The sequence below is a fragment of the Ursus maritimus genome, unplaced genomic scaffold (genome assembly GCF_017311325.1).
Source record: "Ursus maritimus isolate PB19 unplaced genomic scaffold, ASM1731132v1 scaffold_7, whole genome shotgun sequence".
Lineage (NCBI taxonomy): Eukaryota > Metazoa > Chordata > Mammalia > Carnivora > Ursidae > Ursus > Ursus maritimus.
The window spans coordinates 40,808,882-40,832,671 of record NW_024426885.1 but is presented as its reverse complement, the minus strand read 5'-3'; positions in this window follow the sequence as shown (position 1 = coordinate 40,832,671).

Genomic DNA, 23,790 nt, shown 5'->3' with positions numbered 1-23,790 from the left:
ATGAATTTGTTGTGTTTACAAATATATCTGTAATCTCTAAGAAGTCTTTACTGTTTATTGTTCTCTTTTCATGATACCCTCTTCTTGCTTTAGGCTTATGTTATTTTTTCAATTTTTGTTGCTTCTTAACTAGTTTTTTCATCTCTGTCTATTTATTTGTACTTCAATCTTTTAATTATTTTGGTTTCAGAAGGAACAGGTTGATATATCAGTGCTATTACTTGATGTTAGGTTGTCCATGCCTTGCATTTCTGGCAGGTTCTGTACTATTTGCAGCTTCCATACTCTGCAGATAGTTTTTGAAAGCAGGGTGCAAAAGAGAATGGTGGATCAGTGCCTGCTTTATAGTTCCCATGATCCTGTTTCTTCTTTCTTTTGCTATTGAAACATCTGTTTTCAGAGAAGCCAAGATTTCTGTATTAGTTAGGTTTTGCATTTTGCCACAAATAACAAAACCCCCTCAAGAGTAGCATAAACATATTACAGTTTTGTTTTTCCCCTCATGTGCCAGATCCTGATTCAGTGGCTTGGGACTGATGGGACCATGGTGTCTGAAAACTTGTGGCCTTCCCTAATTGGAAACAGATAACGTTGTGTCTGAGAGGGAGGGGGAAGACGAGACAAGGAAGAAGGTGCAGCATGGAGCAGAAAGCAAAACTTGCCAGAAAGCCCCTGCAGACATCTGCTTTCATCTCACTGGCCTTTGAAAACATTCTTTTCCCAGCATCCCTAGAGCTTGAGGTGATCATGTGACACCATGGCTATCACAGATGCTGTCAGCTTCTTGTCCATTGCCCATTCTTAACTTCTTTCTTACTAATAATCCTTGGATTGTTGCTTAGTCTAGTTTTATGGGTTTTTTTTTTTTTCAGATGGACTTCTGGGGCATTTAGGGAAGGCCCATGTATTACCTTATTTTAAACCCCCTAGACTTGAGCACGCAGACTGTTCACAGTTCTTGGAATTTGGTTGCCTGCCAGTCAAGAACTTAGTAAAACATAAATACTACTTCTTCAATACTTACCATATGCCAAGCATTTTTCCAAACGCTTTACATATATTAACACATTTTATCCCACAACTGCCTTGTGAGATAGATACTATTATGATACCCACTTAACTGATGAGAATTAGAGCATATGGTGGTTAAGTAACTTGCCCAAAGCCACACAGCCAGAAAGAGAAGGGAACTGGGATTTGAAGGCAGGCAGGCTGCTTCCTGAGCTCCTACTCTACTGAACTGTATCCCTAAGCCATAAGTGACTTTCACCGTTGAATCTTCATTATGCGATGAGAAGGGATAACAAGCAAAAAAACCCAAAAAACACAACTATTTGAAGCCTATACTTTAAAAAGGAAAGATGACAGATGTTTGAGGCAAGGGAGTTAAGGAAATCTTTGTACTGAAGACTGAATATGCCTCATTTCTCATCAGTGTAGTTGAGGTTAAACATGTAGCCATCTTCTTCCTCATTCATTCTGTGTTTGTGGAAACTTCATAGTGATCAAAGCTGTCTTGGGACAAAGCGTGAGCCCTGCTGTAAACGGAGCTTCTGCGAGGAGAGCTGCCTTTCCTCACCAGCCCAGGGCTGTCGACATGGTGCCTGGGGAGTGTTGTTTGATTCTCCTTTGAAGAGATATGTTCATTGTGCAACTGCCATAGCATGGCCTGCTGAGAAGACAGACGCTCAAAGGACCCAGTTTTGAGCTCACTGGAACCTGCGAGATCTCAGTTTCTACATCTATGAAATAAGGGTAGTTTGGATTCTTTGAAAAGAACTAGTTTATAAAATCAGCAGATTCTGTGTTGACCCAGACGCGCTTTGTTTGCAGCCACAGTGACGTTGGCTTTTGCTCACAGAGGAGACATCCTTGGACTTTGCACAGAACCAAGGTGGCAACTCCAGAAGACTAGTTTCACTTCATTTCAGATCTGGGGGACTCTCCTGGGCAGCTGTCCTCCATATTTAGCAATTCAGATGATTTCCTTCTTTTGGCCTCTCTCTATCTCGACACCCATCTGTTGCAGATGATGAAAGAGTCAGAAGGTCAAGCATCTGTAGTCAATTGCTTGGGGCCAGAGTGACACATCGTTTCCATTCACATTTCTTTGGTAAGAACTGGTGATATGGTCAACATCACTTCAAGGAACGGGACTTATACTCCTCTGCGGAAGTGAAAGTAGAGAACTAGATATTGATGAATGTTAGCTGTATTGACCATAAAGACTAAAGCTCTCTTCATTAAATTCAGAGTTCGTTTGGCTAATCTCCGAGCGTCTATCTTTGGCTTAGCCAGATTCAAGGTTATGGAGTGTTGGCAATGAATAAACTTGACGGTCACTAGTTCAATTCATCCTAAATTAAGATCCTTGGGATCTAACAAACTATCATCAAACCTCTCTTTGGCCCCTTTAATGTTGGAGTCTCACCACCTCACGAACTGGAAAAAATCCATGCTGAGACAGCCCAATGGAAAATTCTTCCTTGCTCTGCACCTATCTTTTTTTTCCTGGCATAGCCAGTTCCCAGGATTAGTGCTCTACCCTTGCAAGGAGTTGGGTCTGTCCACACTGCTTCCCCCATGACCCTTCAAATGCCTGAGCTCATCAACACGTCTCCATCCAATCTAGGTTACATAGCTTCATTTTCCTCCACCACCCCTACATGACCCTAACTTTTCACTGTCTTGATCACCACTCTGTGTATCACTTCCTTTTAGTGTGGAGCTCAGAAGCAAGCACCGTTTCCCTCAGATCTTACCACTGCCAAATTAAATGTTATCACTGCTGCTTTCTGGGCTCTACACAATTCTAGCAACGCCACCTAAGATAACACTAGTTTTCCCAGCAGCCATGTCAAACTCTGGGTTTATATTCCATTAGGACCTATTGGGAATTGAGGCCTAAGACAACCCTCTTCCCTTCCAGGGTTCTGTCCAATGGCGTATAGACAAAAACAGAGGAAAATAAAAGTGAAAAATCTTTATTAGTGGTTGGGCATGCATCCCAAGATTGACAAAGGGCAGGCTTCTTTGATCAAAACTGGAATAGAGAATTTGTTTTAGTTCACCAAGGCTGAAGGTGACCTCAGTTCTTTCCATCCTGAATTGAAGATAACTGGGTAATAGTGTAAGTCTGACTTAACTCATTCATGTGTGAATGAGTGAAGAAGCTAGAACACACATGGCCATGTTCTTCATGAGTGAAGGAGCTAGAACACATGGGTGTGTGTACACACACACACACACACACACACACACACACAGAGCAAGATGCCCAAGTATGGCTGCAGAAGACAAGTCCTGGGTCCTAACCATCTATGCTTAGACGGGAGAGAAGGAAGAGGAGAAAATTTTGGATCCATTTCTGGCCATGAAGCAGGTTGTTCAAAAAATGGGTAAAATAGACAAAGTGGCCCTGTCTAATAGTCAGAGGCTCTCAGTGAATACATTTGATTTCATCTCGACTTCAGACCATTCCCCTATTTAATAGGATCATGTTGGATCATGATTTGATAATCCACCAGAGTAACTACCCCCCTGGGTTTTGCATTATTTGCTTCTGTGTTATCCAAGGTACTTAGCAGGAAAGGAACAGTTACAGAGAAATAAGACACACACCTTAATATTTCTGACTAGGTTGGTACTCCTCGAGTGTCATTTTAGCTATGGATTCCATGTCATATAATGCAAGGGGAAAATAGTCTTTGTATATGTTCTGATAAAACTTAATCAATTAAAAAAAAATCCACCCTAAGAGGAAATCAAGTCGGTTTGCCATGGCTTGTTCTTTTTTTTTCTTCTTCAAGATTTTACTTATTTATTTGAATGAGACAGAGAGAACACAAACAGGGGGAGTGGCAGGCAGAGGGAGAAGGAGAAGCAGGCTCTCTGGAGCCCGATCTGGGAGCCCAATACTAGGACCCTGGGATCGTGACCTGAGCCAAAAGCAGATGCTTAACCAACTGAGCCATCCAGGTGCCCCAAGTCATGACTTGGTCTTAGTGAGCCCATGTTGGCTCACCTTCTTTCCCAGGTATATCACCTTCTTTCATTTAATGGTTTCACTTAGAAACTTCCTAAGAAGCAGTGTCTTATCTTTCAGAACCTGTTATTTTCTTTATCATGAGCACTGGGACAATATTTGTCCACATACTTCTTCACTACGCTTAATAGACTCTCAACTTTAAGGGGGTTCTTATGCAATGAGAAGTGTACTTACACTTGTAGATCTTGGATTTAGTAAAAAGATTATTAATCTTAGGATCTTAACAATAATATGTTATTTTAACAAATAGTATTTTATATATATTAACAATCAACTATTTCTGTAACTATGCATTCCTAAAATAATCTTTCATAATTATGAGTATGATTAAAATATGAATGAAAAATTTCCTAATATGTATACATTATTAAAAGCCTCTTTAATCAAGCTTTCTAATATTTAATTAAAAGTACAGGTCAAATGTATATAAGATTCTTTTTAATGTCTTAAATGCTTTGAAGTGGACGCTTATAGTAGTTGTCTATATCTGAGTCCTCTCTTTTCCTGTGTGCAAGGAAAGACTCCCTGGCACTTGCAGTTTGGCATGAAACTTTGGCCAATTCTGGCTAATGAGAGGGGAACAGAAATTAAATGTGCCTCCTTTGGGCCAAAACACTAACTTGCCGGAAGAAGACCCTTTAATGCCCTTTTGCCCTATCTCAATGTATTAGTTATCTATTACTACATAACAAATTACCCCTACCACTTAGTGGCTTAATACAGCAAACATTTATTATCTTGCAGTTTCTGTAGGTCAGGAATACAGAAACAGCTTAGCTGGGTAGTTCTGGCTCCGGGCTTCTCCTGGGGTGATAGTCAAGATGGCGGCCAGGGCTACAGTCACCTGAAGGCTGAACTTAGGCTGAAGGATCTGCTCATATGATGGTGCACTTACATGATTGTTGGCATGAGTCCTCAGTTTCATGCTGAGTGTTGGAAGAAGGCCTTAGTTTCTAGCCTTTTTGGCCTTCCCATAGAACCACTTCAAGGTCCTCAAAACATGGCAACTGGCTTTCTCCAGAATGAGTGATACAAGACTGAATAAGGAGGAAGTTACAATGCCTCTTGTGATCTGGACTCGGAAACCACATGTCATTACCACTGCAACGTTGTCTTCATTAAAAGCAAGTCCCCCAGTACATCTCACACTTAAAGGGAGGGAAATTAGTCTTTACCTTTTAGAGGGAAAGCATAAAAGAATTTGTGGTCCCATTTCAAAACCGCCACACTCAGTGATGGAAGAGGCTGCATGTTCCAGATGATGGAACTACAAGGCTGTGGAGCCTCTATTAGCCTGGGTCCCTGAGTGACTTGGTGGAGCAGAGAGCCCTTTGCTGAACTAAGATGGATATGAAGCATGAGAAGGAGTAAATCATTGGGATTTTGAGATTCTTTGCAATCACAGCATAACCTGAGCTATCCTAACTAGTAGTCATTTTAAGACATATGGGTTAACAAAGACACAGTAATTCATCGTAAAAGTGGCGGCACAATTACAAATTCACTACAGTGACATGATTTTTATCTTTACTTGTAATATTCCAAAGGTTTCATCTTTCACGTCCACACGGGACTTCAGTAATTCTATCAGATACTAATAAGTTTAGCAGACCCCAAAGTAAGTGCACGCATACGATTTCAGAGGAGAAGAGGTCGCAGATTCTGATCGAGGACAAGTTTGTGTAGTCCAGAGTGATCCAAACAACACTACTGGGTGAGTTTCTCTGGATAATGAAGTTCTATTTGTTATATCCGGACTTTATAGACACTGCTTTTCAAAATCTAAATTCAAAGGTTTAGTTTTTTTGAAACTTGGTGTCTTTCCCAGAAATGATGTATTTCTAAAAGTTTCTTATGGTTAGCAATACCTGAACTATCGTCCTGTCATTATGATAAGTTGGCCTACTCTATAAATAGTAACTGGAAACTTCTGTATGCCTTATCGATATTGCATTATAATTAGTAAGGTCATCTTGAGGTCCATCTACTAGGAGTTGAGAGATGGAGTATGTGCAGTGTTCAGCTAATTAATCATCTTAGAACACTCTGTGGGATTCTGTTTCATTAATTTCTGTGTAGGACCACAAGAGCAATTTCTTGATTTTTCTTCCACCTGCTTGTTACATGACACAGTACCCTTGGTTGAAGGATTATTTCAGTTTATTTATAGCTCCCTGTTTATTCTTTCTTATTAACGGAGATGGTGAGAAATAGAACTCTCTACTTTGAAAATAGATCTATGCTTCATAGAAAAAATAAACACAACGCACTCTCCTACTTACTAAAATCAATACAATTACACGTATCTCCATACATACATTCTTCTTTCACACACATTATATTAACTGTCTTCTTTTGAATACTATTATGATCTCATGATCTTCCCCAAAATCAACTTGTTTCAGGCAAACTTCATGATTATTTTCTTCTTCCCGATCAGCTTGGTTGATAGGATCTCTTCAAACTGGTTGTTTTGTCCATTCTATTACAAACGTACTGTCACTTTTTGAAAGCAACCTTACTTATTGGCATTAAAAAACTTCCCTACTCATTAATACTTTTCCTGCTCCCAGGTTTGAGAATAAGAGTCCTGATTCCTTTTGGTGGTACACAGTACTGAGACCCAAGTCTGAACCCGGGGGCACACGGGAGCTATGGCAGGCTCTGTAGCTGTCTCACCTGGATTCCTTTTCACCTTCCTACTTGTGAGAACTCTGATCCTCAAGTGGCAATGTACCCTGTAGACATATAGACCATCATGGATACTTACAGCTGATGATGGCCTGGCCTGGCCTGCTCTGGGCCACCATCATCTCTTGCTTGGATGGTTATAGTAGACTTCTGTTTCCTCCTTGCTCCCCAACTTCAATTTTTCTCACAACATGCAGATTAATTCTCACAATGTAATCTGGGTACACTCTTCTGCCAAGACTCTCGAATGGCCTCCATCCACCAAAGTAAAAGCAACACCCGTACCGTGGCCTCCAAAGCCCCCCACCGTCTCTCCTGCCTTCTTGCCCATCATTTTCCTTCTTACTCAGTCGTGTCCAGAACAACTGGGTTTTTTTGACAGCGAAGCACATTGGGGCCACAGGATTTTTGTATTTGACATCCGTCTGAAGGGAAATGCTGAAATGTTCCTCTCCCAGTGTTTCCGTAGCTGACCGCCCTCTCTACAAAGGTCCTCTCCCTTCTTCGTCTTCTGCTTCCCCTCAGCCTGCTCTGTTTTCCTTTACAGAACACATCCCTGTTTGCTCATTGCTGCTCCCCCCACGTAGATGCTGAGCCTCGAGATGATAAGGACATTCCCCACCTTATCCCCGACTCTGAGGACAAATGCTAACCCACTGCAGTGTACGTCTTCCATAAATCCTTGTGGAGTGAATGAGTACAATAAATGGATGAATAAAGATGTGTCTCTCAGGGTTGTGAGGTTTCAGGCATGCGTTGAATATTCAGTAGCATACAGAGCAATGCTCTCACACTGGCATCCAGTCGTCCTGCTCGGTCGCCAAGGCTCTGCAATGGCCTCCATTTCTACAAAGTAAGTGCAACATCCGAATGGAGGCCTCCAAAGCCATGTGTGATCTGAATAGTAAAAGCATGCCTTAAACACCAAAACACAGAAATTGAATTCTACTTCTCATTTCCCCCAAGTATCCACTTCACTGTTCTTCCACAAAACAGCAGCGTAGAGGGGAAAGCTTTCCAAGTCCCATGGGATTCACACTCTTGAGGCCTGGCTGTCGCTCCAGGCCTCACATCTGTCCTCATGGCACCCTGTGCCTTGTGCATCTCTTGGGGTAGACCCCCTGTGGGATGGTCTTGTGAGCTCTGGCGCCTCCGAGGAGAACCACCGTTGGGGAGAAAGACCCACAGGCAGTGCTCGGTCTTCTGTGTTACGGCCTTGGACTCCTTCTATCGAAGTCCAGGGAGCACAGCATGACCAGTGGGGACAAGTAAGAATGATGTCAGCTTGGTATTTCTGTCTTTCTATTTGTCCCGCAATGAACGGGTGAGGCTGTTATTCTAGCTTAGTATTAGAAAGAGCTGCCCAACAAAAAGTCCTAAAGGAATAGGAGATTTTAGGAAAGGGTAAGTTACCCATCTCATCAGGTATTCAAGCACAAGCTGAGGGACCAGCTGAAGCCCCTGCCGGAGCTGCTGGAAGGGGGACCAAGAGCAGGGCGTATGGATACCTGTCAGCTTCCCATCCACAACGCCAGTCCCATCTCTGAACTCCCTCCTTCTGCACTCCGTTGGCTAAGTTAAATGGCAGTACTGTCCCTGGGGGAAACCCAGAAGAACCAAGGACCCGGCTAATTACCATGAGCCCTCTCACGAGCGAGAGACACTCCCAGGTCTCCTGCGGGCACGTCTGCAGACAGCAGCGGTACGGCGCAGTGGGCGTGAGCGCCGGGTGCCTTCTGATCACATTACATCAGCAGCGCAGGGTGCACGAGGGGCTAGGCTGGTCTCCAAACCAATAAAATGAGTTTGATCTTTCCATCGTTTCTCAAGAATGCCTCCCTCCCCGTGGCTTATTCTAGAGGATTGATATTTGAAAGTTATTTTTGGCATTTGTCGACATACATTCCTTCCAGATGTTACCCGAAGGTCCCAGGCCAGTTTAAATGACATGGGAGGCTCAAGTAAGTCCTACGGCTTTGAATAGAGTCTAAATTGGCGGCAAAGCTACACTGTGTCTTGAACAAGGTTTTATTTGCTGAAAGCAGCAAAGGCAATTTTAGCTTGTCCTCAACTCTCTCTTGGCCAAAAATATTATTTACATTTAAAGAAAAAATAATCAACTGCTTTTTTTTGGGGGGGGGGGGCGGTGCACACACTAATGTTCCCTCTGTTTAGACAGGTCAGTATGGCTCTGTTTTCAGCTAACCTTAACATCACCAGCCTCTGGCCTCCTCTCTAATTAAAGAGATAGGACCTATAGCATTTTCAATTTCTTTAAAAGTGTCCAATACACAAGCAACCATTTCAACATGCAGCATTCTCTTTATTCTGAGATATTCTCTGCTCCTCCCTTCATATTATATGCCTTTAAGGAAATTATCTCCAACCCCCTCCACCGGCTTTCCAATCTGACATTCATTCCAATTGGATGGGGTGGAGATCTGAGTTGAAAAACAGTGTCTCTTTTAGCTTGTCCAAATTCCTACAGAAACGAACAGAGTGGAACCTGGGAGTTCTTGGCTGGAAGGAATTTGTTGATGGAGATTAGGACCTAATGTTCTTCTTTCAGTGTTCAAACTTAGATCAAGAAACAGTCTGATTCTGGAAACTACCCTGCAGAAAAGATGGAAGAAATAATTTCTTTGTCACAGGGTCTGGGATGTCATATTTTAAATGGATATGTGCTTGCAAGGAATTTTGTTTTAACACATTTTTGGAGCCATAAATGAGCTCAGCTCCATAAGTTGACTGGCCTTTGCCTTCTTTCGTGTGCTGAATACCTGATTTTGGAGTTTGGGGGCACATTCTACAGGGGGAAAGAGAAGAAAACTTCAGTTGAGTACATACATTTTCATTTCTCTGTTACCCATTTTGTGGCAGATTGGATTTTTGAAGACAGGTGCAACAATGTCATCTGTCATACAAGCTCTTCTATTCTGTGACTTCTATACTGTGACCCTCACGGGGGCAGACAGGGTCCATGTCTCCTTCTTTTGAATCTGATGGACTTAGGAGAAAAGTAGAAAGGAAAACAAAAAGGCAAACCAGTTTCCAATCCTTTTCCACTGGGACGCTAATCCTGGAGATGGGAGTTGCTCTGTAGAGTCGGACCAGCCTGCAGCTGCCATCTTGTGGGGAAGCCGGGCGGACACGGAGAAACCACATGTAGGAGTTGAGTAAAGGGTCATCAGGTGATTCCAGCCTCCTGCCGTCAAGCCACCCCCACGTGTCCAAGGCTTCCCAGTAGAGGTCACAGACCTCTCAGAGAAGAGACAAGCCATCCAACTGCATTGTGACTGGCTTCCAGACCTGCAGCACCCATGGGCACCGTAAAATGATTGCTTCCTGCTACCTGATTTGTGATGGTTCGTTACCCAGCAAAGATGACCGGAACACCTGGCTTAACTCAGACCACCCAGTGGCAGAGCCCATGCAGGACCCTGTGGCCATGGACACTGTGGCCCAAAGCCTGTCAGTCTAGAGCAGGGACCAGATGTGTGGACAGATGTGGAAGGGCAACCCTAGAGGTAGAACCTGGTAGAACCCAGTGAGAGCAAGGGCTTGGGGTGCACAGTGGGGTTGGGGGAGCAGGTAGGAAACCATCTGACGGGGAGAATCCCAGAAGGCATCTGAAGAAGATGACATTGAATTGGTTTTGAGTAGAATTTGGTCAGCAGAAGAAAATGAAACACTTCTGGGGGAGGGCACAGCCTGCTCATGGTGCTAAATCATGGAAGACTTGGGATGGAACGAGAACTGACCTTTCCCTCAGCTCAAGCTCCATGTACATGGGGGGAGGGGAGTACAGCAGGATGCAACAGGATTGGATGTGGTTGGGTCACCAAAGGCCAAGGTACTAGGCCAAGGCATGACGTTCGGCAGTGGGGCGGGCATTATGGCAGAAGATGAGGGAGTGGAGAAGAGGCTGTCCTGCGTTTCTCCATGGGAGCCTGCGTGTGGGGACTCACAGGCCATGCCCCAGCCCATTTTCTGACTTGTTATGACCATGACATGCCAGGAACTTCTGGGCACGCTCCTGGGAAGAAGCCTGTTTCCTGGATTCACCAAATGACCCCCCGGCTCCAGCCGCTCAGGCTAGGGGTCCTCCGGCAAGGAGCGTCATGTCCTCCTCAGCAAGGATGCCGTGGACACATCCTTCTCTCACGTGGGCCTTCCCAACTGTGTTACTTCCCCAGTGTCTGGGACTGCTCGACAAAGGCCCCCGTGACGTTCCTGTCCCCAGGAGCCTGCGGGGGCGGGCGTGAGGGGGCTCTGTTGCCTCCCACATCCTAAACAGAAGCATGGACTGGCCTCACTCAGGCAAAGGCCCCTGAGCAGCCTCTGCGACGGGCTGTCTGCCCCCAGGCCCTCCCTGCCTTTCACCAGAAGCCGGGGCCCCCTGCAGAGACCCGGACTGCGCTGCGCCGATCTGTCTGAAGGCCACTTCGCTTTGAACTCTAGGGCGACTCCAGGAGTTAAAAGTACCGTTTACCCGAATGACCGATCCTTGCATTCATGTGAGAAATTTGGCATCACGGTTGGTTTACATTTACGGCGGGGTTGTGAGTAAACCCACATTTATGAGCACCCCCTCTGTGTCGGGTAAGACTCTCTCAGCTGCAGATCCTGGACTAGAAGCCCTGACCCTCAGGGAACCTCGGTTTCCCAGAGTCACTCACTCTGGAGGGCCTGAGGCTCAGCTGAGACAGGTGCGGGAAGCCGCAGGTCGGGACCTGGCACCGGACAGGGAACGGTGAGCCCTGCCTATTACCAAAGGCGACTCCACAAACCCCTGTCATCTCTGTTCCAGAGGTAGCCTGCGGAGGAGGACTGGCCTGGGCCGCAGCGCTCGCAGTGCGTGGGCCGGACTTCAAGGCCAGGTCTGCCCTCCAGGCTCGGCATCTGCCGGCGGCCCTGAGGTCTCAAGGCAAGCAGCCTGGTCTTTTGCGGAGACTCCTGTGGAAGCCACTGGTGAGATCTTTCTCCAGCCTGCTTCTTCTCCTGCAGCCACAGCGGTGGGCTCCACCAGCCCCCCGCCATGTCACATTTCCCAGGGGGAGACCGGGGCCTCTTACTGGAGGGTCCTATCCAGAAGCAGAAAGGAGGAGGGGTGCGGACGGCTGTTGTTTAATGGGCGTGGGGCTTCAGTTTGGGATGCTAGGAGAGTTCTGGAGATGGATGGTGGGGATGGCTGCCCAGTGATGTGAACGCGCTCAATGCCATTGAATGAGACAGTTAAAAATGGTGAGAACGGTGAATTGTAGGTTATGTCTATTTTACCACACACACAAAAGACGCATCCCCTACCAGAGGAGGCCCAACCTCCTGAACTTGGCACTTGTAACCTTTACGAAAGGTCATTTGGTCAGGCTTCTGCTGCCCCTACCAGCTTCATCTGTCTGTCTGTCGGTCGGTCTCCTCATTACGCCCGGGAACTCCATTTTCTTGGGCTTCCTTACACACACACACACACACACAAACAGCCCACACTATTTCTCATTCTTTTTACTGTCCGGGTTGTTCCTCGGCCGGGGATTCTCCCGAATCCCCCCTTTCCTAACTTCTGGAAGACTCTGCCCCAGGCAGGACCTTAGCAAGGGAGACTTTCCTCACCAGACCTCAGGGTCCTTCCTACCCACACCCTGGGCTCTGACGTGCTCGGACCCACCCGAATGATCGCGTCTTTCTCTCCCCACTAAAGGGGAACTACCTGGATGTCCTCCCTGTGACTCCAGCTCCTCATCCCAGGGGCTGGTCCCACGTCCAACAGGCTGGGCCAGGAGGTGCCCCGAGCGGCAGCCGGCAGACTGGTGAGCCTTGGGCAGGGACCTGGAGTCCTTCCATGGAAGCAGGGGTCTCCGAGGGGACCGGCCCACTCTGGCGATGATGGCCGCTCCCTTTGGGCAGATGGCGGCCGGTGGACAGAGCTCCCGGGAGGGCCACAGGCAGGGGCTGGAGGTGCCCCTTCCCTGCGGTGTGATGTGGCACCCTGCCCAGGCCGGTCCAAGCCCACCATGCCACTGTCTACCGGGGGCAGGGGATCCATAGCTGAGTGGTGACTGCCTCCCCGAGTAGCTAGCACAGAACCCTTCCCCCAGCATCCTCCACGACGGATCTCTTTGGGGATGGGATAGAAGTGCCCAAGAGCAGGAATTATGGAGCCAGCCCTCACAGGCTGGAACTCAGGGCCTACCACGATCTGTGAGACCTCGAGCAAGTTGCTTAACCTCTCTGTGCCGCAGTCTCAGCAGTGAAGTTGAGAGAATAGTCCTAACAGCTGCCTCCTAGGACAGTCCCAGCCGCGCCAGACCCAGAGGAAATGCCATGCAGACCTTCCCCCGTGTCCTTATGACTGTGCTCCTGGCATGCCCCTGACAGGCTGGCCGAGAATTTCGAATTACCATTCTGTAGATGAGGGAGCCCAAGAAGCCGGGTGATTGACCACCATGTCTCCGCTGCCTTAGGGTCACTCACCTGGCCCTGCTCAGATGGAGATCGCCCGGCGGGCAGAGCGGCGGGCCCTGGAGCGGGGCGCGGGTGGGCAGCTTTCCTGCGCTGTGCACAGGGCCCCGGGGCCAGGCCCGGGCCAGGGGGCTGCGGAGTGGGCGGGGGCGGGGGGCGCAGCCGGCGCCCTCCCCTCTCTGTGCCGGCGGCCCGCGCAGCTCTGGGGGCAGCGGCCCGCTGAGAGCCAGAAGATAAACATATTAACTGAACTTTCCATCTGTCATTTCAGAGAGTCATTTACTGCCTAGCTGTGGTTGGAAAAATTAAGTCCTTGTAATTTAGAGTCAACATTTCTCGCGGAATCATGTTAGACGAGCTGGCGGAGTTCGCAGCCTCTCGGCAGAGCCGCCTGCAATCCAAACAAGCTTGCTGCGGCGCGCCGTGCGCTTCCCTGCCTGACGCCCGGCCGTCCTGGGCTGGACGCCGGGGCTGCTGCGGGCCGCAGGGCGGGCCTGGGCTCCCAGGGGCCCGGGGGCCACGCGGGCTGGGACAGGAGCACCGGCTCAAGAGGCGAGGCCAGGGTGGAACTCCAGCCCCCTCTACCCGCCCCCTCCTGCCCCGTGCAAAACAAGTCTGGCCCGGGGTCTGGTGACCTGGGGCTATCATAACAAAATGCTGTAGACTGGGGGCTCGAACAACACATATTTATTGTCTCACAGTTCCGGAAGCTAGAAGTTCAAGACCAAGGTATGAACACGGTTTCTTCCTAGGCTTCTCCCTTTAGCTGGTAGATGACCATGTTCTCCCTGGGTCTTTGCCTGGTCGCGCCTCTGTGTGCATCTGCGTCCTAATCTCCTCTTATAGGAACACCAGGCAGATTGGATTAGGCCCACCCTAAGGACCTCATTTAACCTAATCACCTCTTTAAAGGCCCTATCTCAAATGTAGCCTCATGCTGAGGATCTAGGGGTTAGGGCTTTAACATAGGGATTGAGGGGGAGGCATAATTGTGACCATAACATCCTATAAACTGTCCGTTCGAGACTGGTTCATTTTCACCCTACCCAGGAGAAACTGGGTTTGTTGGTTCCATTTTGCAGAGGGTCTGGGAAGGCAGGGGCTTGCCCCAGCTCCCATGGCCAGCCACGGCGCATGGTGGGCCCAGGGCTGGGATTTCAGGTCCATGAGTTTTGCATCACAGCGTGTGAGAACAAAGAGCTCTCCTAGCAAATGTGGGAGCTCCCCCCACCCCGCCCCGTCCAGGACAGCTGAAGGTGTCCTGCTTGGAGTCTCCCTCCAGCGCTGCCCCGAATCTGATCCTCATGGAAGTACAGACCCTGCTGTGGGAATGTGAAGATGGCCTCGAGATTCCTGTCCCCACTCTTCACGCCTTTTGTCATTCATTTTATAATTTCATTGAATGTGGGCAGGACCCATGAGCATGACGCCATGTTGCTCCTGCGGGTAGGTTACATTATACGGCACGAGGGACTGTGCTGAGATGGTTAAGGTCCCTAATAGGCTGACTTCGATTTGATAAAAAGGGAGATTATCCTGGGCGGGCCTGACCATATCAGGTGAGCCTTTCGGAAGACAGGCAGCAGCAGCCCTCCCACTGGCCTGGGAGAAAGCACTCAGCCATGCCCATGGAAGGGACTATAGTGAGGAACCACGCGATCTGGAGGAGCTGTGAGTGGCCTCTCGATCACAGCCCCCAGGGAAATGGGAACCTCAGTGCCACAACCACAGGGTCCTGAATTCTGCCAACAGCTTGAACAAGCCCCAGACAAGAATGCAGATGGCTGACACCACAATGTCAACCTGCTGAGACCCTAGGCAGAGGACCGCCCCCAACCTGTGCCCAGACTCTTGACCCCAGGAAACTGAGATATCTGAGTTGTTTTAAGCCACTAAGCTTATGGTAATTAGTTACCTAGCAATCCAAACCAGTGTACCCTCTTGCAGGCTTCTACTGATAAATCCTTCAGCACCTAGGAAGTAAGGTTTGAGCTAACCTGGCACCTCAGTGCTGCCTCAGTTTATCTCAGCTTAAGCATGTTTGACAGGAAACAACGGTGACGTCTACAGCATATAGTTGAAACACGGTTATGGGATGGAGGTGGGAATAATGAGAGAGGGGCAGGAGGGAGGGAGGCTCCTGTCTTCTTCCCAGGGCAGAGAAGACTGACCTTCCCGGTGGGAGGAAGGGCCACCTGACCAGTTCTGTGCCGCAGGCCGTGAGTGGAAGTGCTTGCTGTGTGTGTTGCTTCTGGGATGGAATCGTGGGGGAGCCGCTGACAGTCCCCACCCCTCTCCGTCGGCAGTCCAGCTGGTAGAGAACATCAGTCTGGCTTCTGGGTGAGGACGGTGAGGAGCAGAGGCCCCCGTCGTCCTGCCGTGGCCTTGTGACCTGAATGAGGAATCGAGCTGTGTTGTTTGAAGCCATGAGGTTGGCTGGCACTGGAGCAATGCTTCACTCATACTGACTAGGGGAGCGGGTCAGGGCCACTTGGGGCAGGCGTTCATCCCTGGGGCCGAGTGTCTGGATGACAGGGCATAATGACCCGAACCAGGCAGCAGTGCTACCTTAGAGAGGATTATCGGGGGTGATCCAGGACACCTAGATTTTTGGTAGAAGAATATCGAAATGTATTAGAATTCTGAAGGCGTGGGATTTCATTTTTTCTTACTTGTACACAGATGTAAACATTAAATAGGAATTCTGTTTCCCACATTTCCACTCATTTTAAACATTTCTTTGTGTTGTTATAGATTTGTAAGCATCGTTTTTAATGACTGAATAAATATTTCACAGTGGATTATGAAAGAGCTTACTTAATCATCACCCCTGTGCTGGGACGTTTAGGTTGTTTGCAATTTTACACCAGCGTAAGTACCACCGCAATAAACATCTTTGTGCATAAAGCTTGTTTTCTGTTTAATATTATTTACTTTGGCTAAGTTCCCAGAAGTGAAATACCTGGGCATAAATGTCATGAAACCTTACCTTCTTCAAACATCCATTTTAAAAGTAAAGCATTCATGCACCCTGATGCCACAAGCTGGCCAGACCTGTGAAAGTAACACGCTCTTTCATTAAGGAAGAAAATGGAGTCAGGCCTTGGCCATCATCCTGTCTGTTGGTTATCACTCTCCAGGACCACAGTGATGTGAGCCAAGCCCCACAAGGCCAAGCCAGCCTGGGGGGTCTGACCAAGGAATGAGGCCCCAGCAACTTCAGCTCAGTACTCTCTGCTCTAGCCTGAGTCGTGACATTCCTGAGGGCCCACCACCATCCCTTCCAAACACTTCCATTCTGTCCATGGGCCCCTAGGGTCCACCATAGCCCTCGTCTTCCACCCTGTGGACCCCATGCCCTCTGCATCCCCAGAGCCAATATCCCCTTTCCAGACTCACGCAAATGGGTCCCAGTCAGTGCTTGTCTTTCCCGGGGCAATGCCCGCCTCTCACTGGGGTCTTACAGGCTGGAGAATGGGAGGGATACTCTCCTTCATGCAAAACACCTTGATTGGGCTATAAGCCAGGATCCCTGGGGCCCAGCTTGCTCCTGCCACCTCTTCTAGACCCTTCCTTTAACCCATGGACCTAGCTTATATCCTTGGGAGCCTGAGAGACATGTGAGTGGCTTCTCCAGGTGCAGAACTCAAAAGTGTTCTTTCCTTCTATCCCCAAGCCTAACCCATGGCCCAGGCAAGCCTTTCTCTTCTTAGGGGTGACAAAGACACCATCCTTAGCAGAGCTGTAGGCAGACTCCTCTGAGCCTTCATCTGGACTTGGTCTCATCCTTGGGCTGCCAGGCCCAGTTAGAGCAAAGAATCCTGCTCAACCAGTTTATCAAGAATTCCTCCCCACCCCCCGCCCTGAGTTCTTCTTCGTAGCTTTTTTTTTAATAATAATTTTTTATTACGTTATGTTAGTCACCATACAGTACATCATTAGTTTTTGATGTAGTGTTCCATGATTCATTGTTTGCGTATAACGCCCAGTGCTCCATGCGATACGTGCCCTCCTTAATACCCATCACCGGCCTATCCCATTCCCCCACCCCCCTCCCCTCTGAAGCCCTCAGTTTGTTTCTCAGAGTCCATAGTCTCTCATGCTTCATTCCCCCTTCCGTTTACCCCCCCTTCATTCTTCCCTTCCTTCTCCTACCGATCTCCCTGCTATTTCTTATGTTCCATAAATGAGTGCAACCGTATGATAATTGCCTTTCTCTGCTTGACTTATTCTTAGGAGCTTTCTATCCTGTTCCTCACCCTGCCTGCTGGCTATAAATTCCCACTTATCCCTGTTCGCATTTGGAGTTGAGCTCATGTCTCCCCCTTATTGCGGTAATCTTGAAGTGAGGTCTTCCTGCCCTATTTAACAAGCGTCAGAGTAATTTCTCTGTGAGGAGGGACATTCCTTGCCACCCAGAACACCCTCAGGAGAAGTTAACTGGTGTAGGGGAGTTCTTCGGCCCTGTGGGATGGCTGCCAGCCTCAACCACCAGGTGTGTCCTTCCCACAAAGGACACCATCATTGGTGCAAAGCCAGCACTGGTCAGAGTGCCATGCCCGCCATGTACCTTGGCCGTGCCACCTGGCTGTTACATACACGCACGCACGGGTGAGTCAGGGGACGGCTGGAGCTGACTCTGGCCCATGGAACTTTCGGTATCTCTCTAGACATCTCTGCTGTGGAATTTCTGTGCCATGTACCTCCAACCTTTGGAGAGGTGGAAACCCTGGTAAAGGGATGTTCTGAGTGTCTTCCCCGGAGAACCAAGAAACCCATACCACACTTCACCATCCCAGCTTCACCTCCACCTCACAGCACTTCCTTCAAGGTCAATTCATTCATTCACTTGACACACATTTATGGAACTGCTCCTCTCTCACCTTGTCTTAAATTGTCCATGGGGATTCGATATCTTCAGAGGACGTTTTCCCCCTTTGCCTTTAGTTTAATTGCATTTATTCATCAAGGATTTTGAGTAGCTGAGTGTTCTTGAGGTTCCGGGGGCACCGCTATGAGGCTGCCGTCTTGCAGCTCCCAGGCTCAGAGGGAAGTCTGCAAGGAGCCGAGGCCTCATGCCGAGAGGGGTGGTGTCCAGCCTCATTGCCAAAGATCGCTCTGGTCCCCAGGCAGAAAGTGAAGCCACTAGACAGGTGTTCCTCTGTGTCTATATGATACCAAACATTTAGAGTAGATCAATTGAGATGATTTGTTAAGTGTGACTAACAATAAATGCTGAATGTATTTTCCACTTCCTTCTTCACTCCCCACCTCCTTTTTTCTCCTTTCCCTTCTTTTCTTCCTTCCCAGAAGGTTCTTGATGTCCTTCGACTCTGGCCAGGTGCAAACTTCCTCTTCATTGTAACCTGAAAGGAAGGTGGGATTCCAGATGCCCCAGGAGAAATTAAAATGACACAGCCGTGATCCAGAGTCTCCTAGGGGAAAAGCCTCACACTGGGGGCTGCCCCCCGCCATGAATCCCCTTGCTGGTCCTGTGATGAGGAGACACCCACCTCACTTCCTCTCCTTGTGGCCCTATAGCCCAGGGATGCTGTGACTCAGGCTGTCGGCACAAGTCTGTCCTTTGCCAGCGAGCACCAATGTCCAATCTTCTATTATTTACTCAATATTTTCTTTAAATTGATTCATTTATATTGCCTAAATAAATAAAAGGTGAAAGGAAACTTTATATCATAAGTACAAATATTAATATCAATACTTGCCATAAAAAGAAAACTATATGAAAAAGACAATGAAAATAGAATAAGTTTATTAAATTCTGGCAAGATATTCTTTTGCCAAGTTTTTCAGACAGAAACTGTTCTGTCTTTATTATGAAGGGAAATTATCATGTGTTGGAGCCGTGTTACAGACATGCTTTTATGGATCCAAAGAGAACTGGAAAGAGAGTAACATTCACATTACAAAACTCCGTGTTACTTTATTCATTCATTTATTAAATATTTATTGGGTGCCTGAGTGGATGGTCCTTGGGACTAAAAACACAGCATTAAATATAAGATAAATAAAGTTTCTTCTCTGTAGGGCTCATAACCTAGCAGGGAAGACAGACAAGGAACAAGTACACAGATGAAAAAATCTAACTGCAGGAAGAAAGCAGAGCGAGGAAAGAGAATCGAGACTGTAGCGTAGATCGGAAGTGGAGGTATGTGTTGCAGCAGGGGAGGTGTGATGGAGCAAAGTTACGTTCTGGGCATATTGAGGTTTGGAACGTATTGCTTCCAAGTAGGTGCTCAAGGGATGATTTGAACTAGGCAGCGTCCAGAGCTGGGGGCTGACAGGATCCACGGCGGGGATGTTAATTGCATCAATGGCCCCACATGGGATTTCCCAGGGGTGAGTGTCAGTAGATGCTGGAACCCTTGATGCCCCCCCCCATATTAATGGGCCAGGGTGATGAAGGGAGGCAGCCCCCCCGTGGCCTTCGGGTTCAACAGAAGCACAATGAGCGGAAGGTATTCACAAAGGATGAGGTGATCACTGACAAGTGTTGCTGAAAGGTCAAGCCAGATGAAGACAAAGAACCTACCAGTGGGCTTTGACAAGATGGCCGTCATTGGAGCCATGTTGGTGGAAGAGTTGCGGGGGGCGGTGAACACCTGATCCGAGTGTCTTCAGGACTGGTCGGGGGTCGAGGGAGAGGAGGCTTGGAATGGAGAGGAAATGTGCTGCTCCTCCAGGACTCATGTATGTAGCCGTACCTGGAACATCTCATGAGCCACCAAAAATCCAGCTGTGCAGCACTTGGCCTAAAAATTCATCCTGGAAACCCCAGACTCACGGAGCCCCTTTCTTCCCCTCCCCGAGACTGGCAACGCTCCTGGACAGGTGCCCCCGAGATGTGTTCTTCCCCGGTACGCACCTTCCCTCCCTGGGGAGGTCCTTCCTTCCCGGCTGCTAGCAGCCTGGTGAACCCCCACGCAACACAGAGGTGCTGCTGGAGAGCCGGCTGGTCTGGGCCGCAGGGCTGCACGCAACCAGGGCCCTCATTCCAGAACACAGAGAGGCGCCGCGGCCAGTCATGCTCCCGCTCAGACATTTATTGATCTTGATTTGCATGAGCCAAGAAAAGCTTGGCCACAGAGCTTTCTGGTCCAATCGCAAGGATGTGGGGGCTGGGCAACAGGGAAGGAAATGGGATTTTAAAAAATCTGTCCTTAAGAAAATAACTCTTTGTAAACCTGCTCTCTATGAGCCTGGTGCCCGCAAGAGTGAAATGCTCTGTTACTCGCAGAGGTGGCCGTGAATAGGGGCTCTGTGAGCGGCTGGTGGGGCCTCCAGAGACAAACCACTCTGGGCAGATCGGAGAACAGCCTTCCTGGAGTCTGTTGTGAGCAGAGCCCCTGAGGAAGCCGGCCTTCCTCCTGCAAGCCCTCTGCCTGAGTGAGACAGAAGGCCCTCCTGTTCCTGTGCATTTCTATTTTGTCCTAATAGAGCAATTAAACTGCCCCAGGACCAGGCCTTCATTTTCTCCCTGGGCTGATTCGGGAGGCTGCCCTCACCCTGGCCTCTTCTGCACCTGCCTATGCTTTTCGATCTGTGGCCACCAATATTAAGAAAAGACTGCCTTAGCTTTCAGAGAAAATTTGGGGCAGTTTGACTTTTCACTTCGCAGGAAGAAAAAGACAGAAAGAGTTCCTGAGGGCTTACCGGCAGGTGTCTGGAAACTGCACCTCTTTCCGTGTTCGCTGACACCCTGTTGGGCAGACGGCAAAGTACGGCTTAAGGAGGCAAATGACTTGCCCAAGACCATGGTGACCAAGAGGCGTGCGCCCTCTCATAAATCGATTCTTCTGATGTTTTCTAACCCGTCTGACTTATTGGCAGCCAGCGGAGATTTCTGTGCTTGACTGCGAGACTTTGCAGAACGATGTAGAATGTGGGGTTGCAGGCACCGAGTGTCCAAAGGTTAGATCCTAGCCGCCGCCGTTCCGCCTGCTCTGTCTGGCTCACGCAGTGAGTGCGGTTCCTGCTGGTGGTGGGCGGTGACTTTTGTAGCAGGGAAGGCGAATGCCCTCGGTCCGGCATGCAGGCCCCAGCCCCCTTTCCCACCACTGTTTCCTTCCTCAGGCTGCCCCTCACTTCTGGTCCCATGGGCTCTGGCTTTGTGGCCCCTGGGTAGAGTTCTACCCACTCTCATATGATTCTTAGGACAGTTCTGGGTCTTCAGTACCATAAGGCCCCTTTCTCTAGATAAAGAAGCTAAGACCCAGGGGTGCCTGGGTGGCTCAGTCGTTGGGCGTCTGCCTTCGGCCCAGGGCGTGATCCCAGGGTCCTGGGATCGAGCCCAGCATTGGGCTCCCTGCTCCACTAGGAAACCTGCTTCTTCCTCTCCCACTCCCCCTGCTTGTGGTCCTCTCTCGCTGGCTGTCTCTCTCTGTCAAATAAATAAATAAAAACTTTAAAAACCAAAACAAAAAACAAACAAAAAAAAGAAGCTAAGACCCAGAGAGTTTCAGCCACTCGTCCCAGGACGTAGAGCCAAGACTCAAGCCTGGGTCTCAAGGCCTTAGATGGCTCCGCATGGCCCCACTCTGTGAGCTGGGAAGACCTCTGCTTTTACTCCTTTCAAACACACTAAGGCAGAGAGAGGAGCCCTTGAGACCTCAGCTCACAGGGCCACAGAACCCCACTCACCTACTGATGGCAGCCCCATCATCATCTCCACATATTATTGTTTGTTAAGCCCTTTGTGTTGCTTATTAAGCCATTTGTCTATTCTCCCAATTACCCCAAGGGGTTAATATTGCTATACCCATTTAATAGAGGAAGAAACTGAGGTGAAAGGATTTGCCCAAGGTCACATAGCTAATAGATGGTAGATTCAGGATGCACACCCAGATTTGGCTCTAAGACCACTGGCTTTGTACTCTAGCCTGCCCTACAAGCCCCACGGCCTGGGCGGAAGCACGACGGTTCCCAGCACCGTGCATTCAGCTTGCTGCTGCACCTGTTTCCCTCTGTATGTAAACACTGCATGTTCCTGGCACAAGCAAGGGGAATGTGGACAGAGCCCAAGCAGCACCGTTCATGCTATTCCTGAAATGTTCTACTGGAAGGACGTGCCCTTGCTCTATCTCCTGCTTCCCTTCCCTAGTGCGTGGTTCTCCAGAAAGACCCTGTTTCCTTCCAGTCTTCTTCCTGGCTACTAATACTAATTTGGAAGGACATGAATTCAGATCCCGAGGCGTGTCCCTCTGCCCTGAGCCAAAACAGCAATGGATACAACGTGTTGACAGTGTGGGGACTGATTCCACCTGTCGGCTTTGGAGACCATTGTGCCTTTCTTCCCAATGCCTCAAAACCAAAAGGCAGAGTCACCAATTCGCTGCCCAAGCTTCCTGTCCACCACCCCCGAAGATCACCCAAGACTGATGAGAGCCTTTTGGCAGTGTTAGATTTTATCTTAACGTTATGGTGAAGGCCCGAAGGGAGCTGTAGTGAGTGAGCAAGAAACGTGCAGAGGCTTCAACCCCTCCGCCGAGAGCATCCTCTCCGTGGCTCTGGATCTGGGATCTGGGATCTGGGGGGAGATGCTAGCACTTTCTCCGAGCTAAGCTTCCACTCCAGCCTTATGGCTTCAGTGCTACAGACCCAGCATGAACCTTCTGAGACGCCAACTCGTTTACTCTTGGCAAAGCTCAGCTTCCTCTCTCCACAGAACTGAAAGCGTGGAAGGCTTGTAAAGCGGACTCCAAAAGCATCATGCATATCTACAAACTCTTAAAATCCAACATTTGGATGAGCTGTGTGGGGATGGATCAGAAACACATGGAGTGGCTTTTCTTTACACTGCACCGTGGGCCTCCGAGATTAAGGGGAAAGAGCTTGGCATGGTCCACTGGGGAGTCACAGATCTCTGAGCACTTGAAGCATCAGGGAATGTTCCCCAGGCAGAAGATCCTTTGGCCGACTTCCCCTGGCTCTCGTTTTCCTCCCAGTGGGACCTGTGAAGGAGGAAAGGAAATGGGGAATAGGAGAAGTCACGAGCGGGTAGGGAGAAGGTCCTCAGGAAGGCAGACTGGGAGCATGGGCTTCTAAAGCCGTGTGGCTGATCTGAGGGGTTTGGGATGAAGCTCGAGTGTTTCCGAAAATCCATGTTTGTGAACAGCTTCCATTGTCTTCTTCGTCGGTGATTCAGGCAGCGTTCCTTCTGAGCTGGCCGTGGATCTTGCAAATGAGTGTGCACATCATTTAGAAACTATTCACATCCTGGAGTGGCCAGAGCACGTAGGGTGATTGGAACCATGAGGACCGTTTCCATGAAGCCTGGTAACACATAGGTCGTGCTGTCAGGGGCTATTACTCGGCTGATGTTTGAAAGCATGATCTGTTATTTTCCACCTGTTTACTTTTAAAACAGAGCCCTATTGACTAAGTGAATTCTATTTTGAAGACCTCAAATGAGACTCAGAGATCAAGTCAGCTTTTGACATCCAGCCAAGACCAGACCCCATATGTTCAAGGTGAGTGGCCATCTGGGCTAGAAAAGGCCAGAAGGATCACAAGATGTGTGGAAAACACATTGAAGACAAGCTCTGACTCTCTGAAGCACTTGCCGACCCACC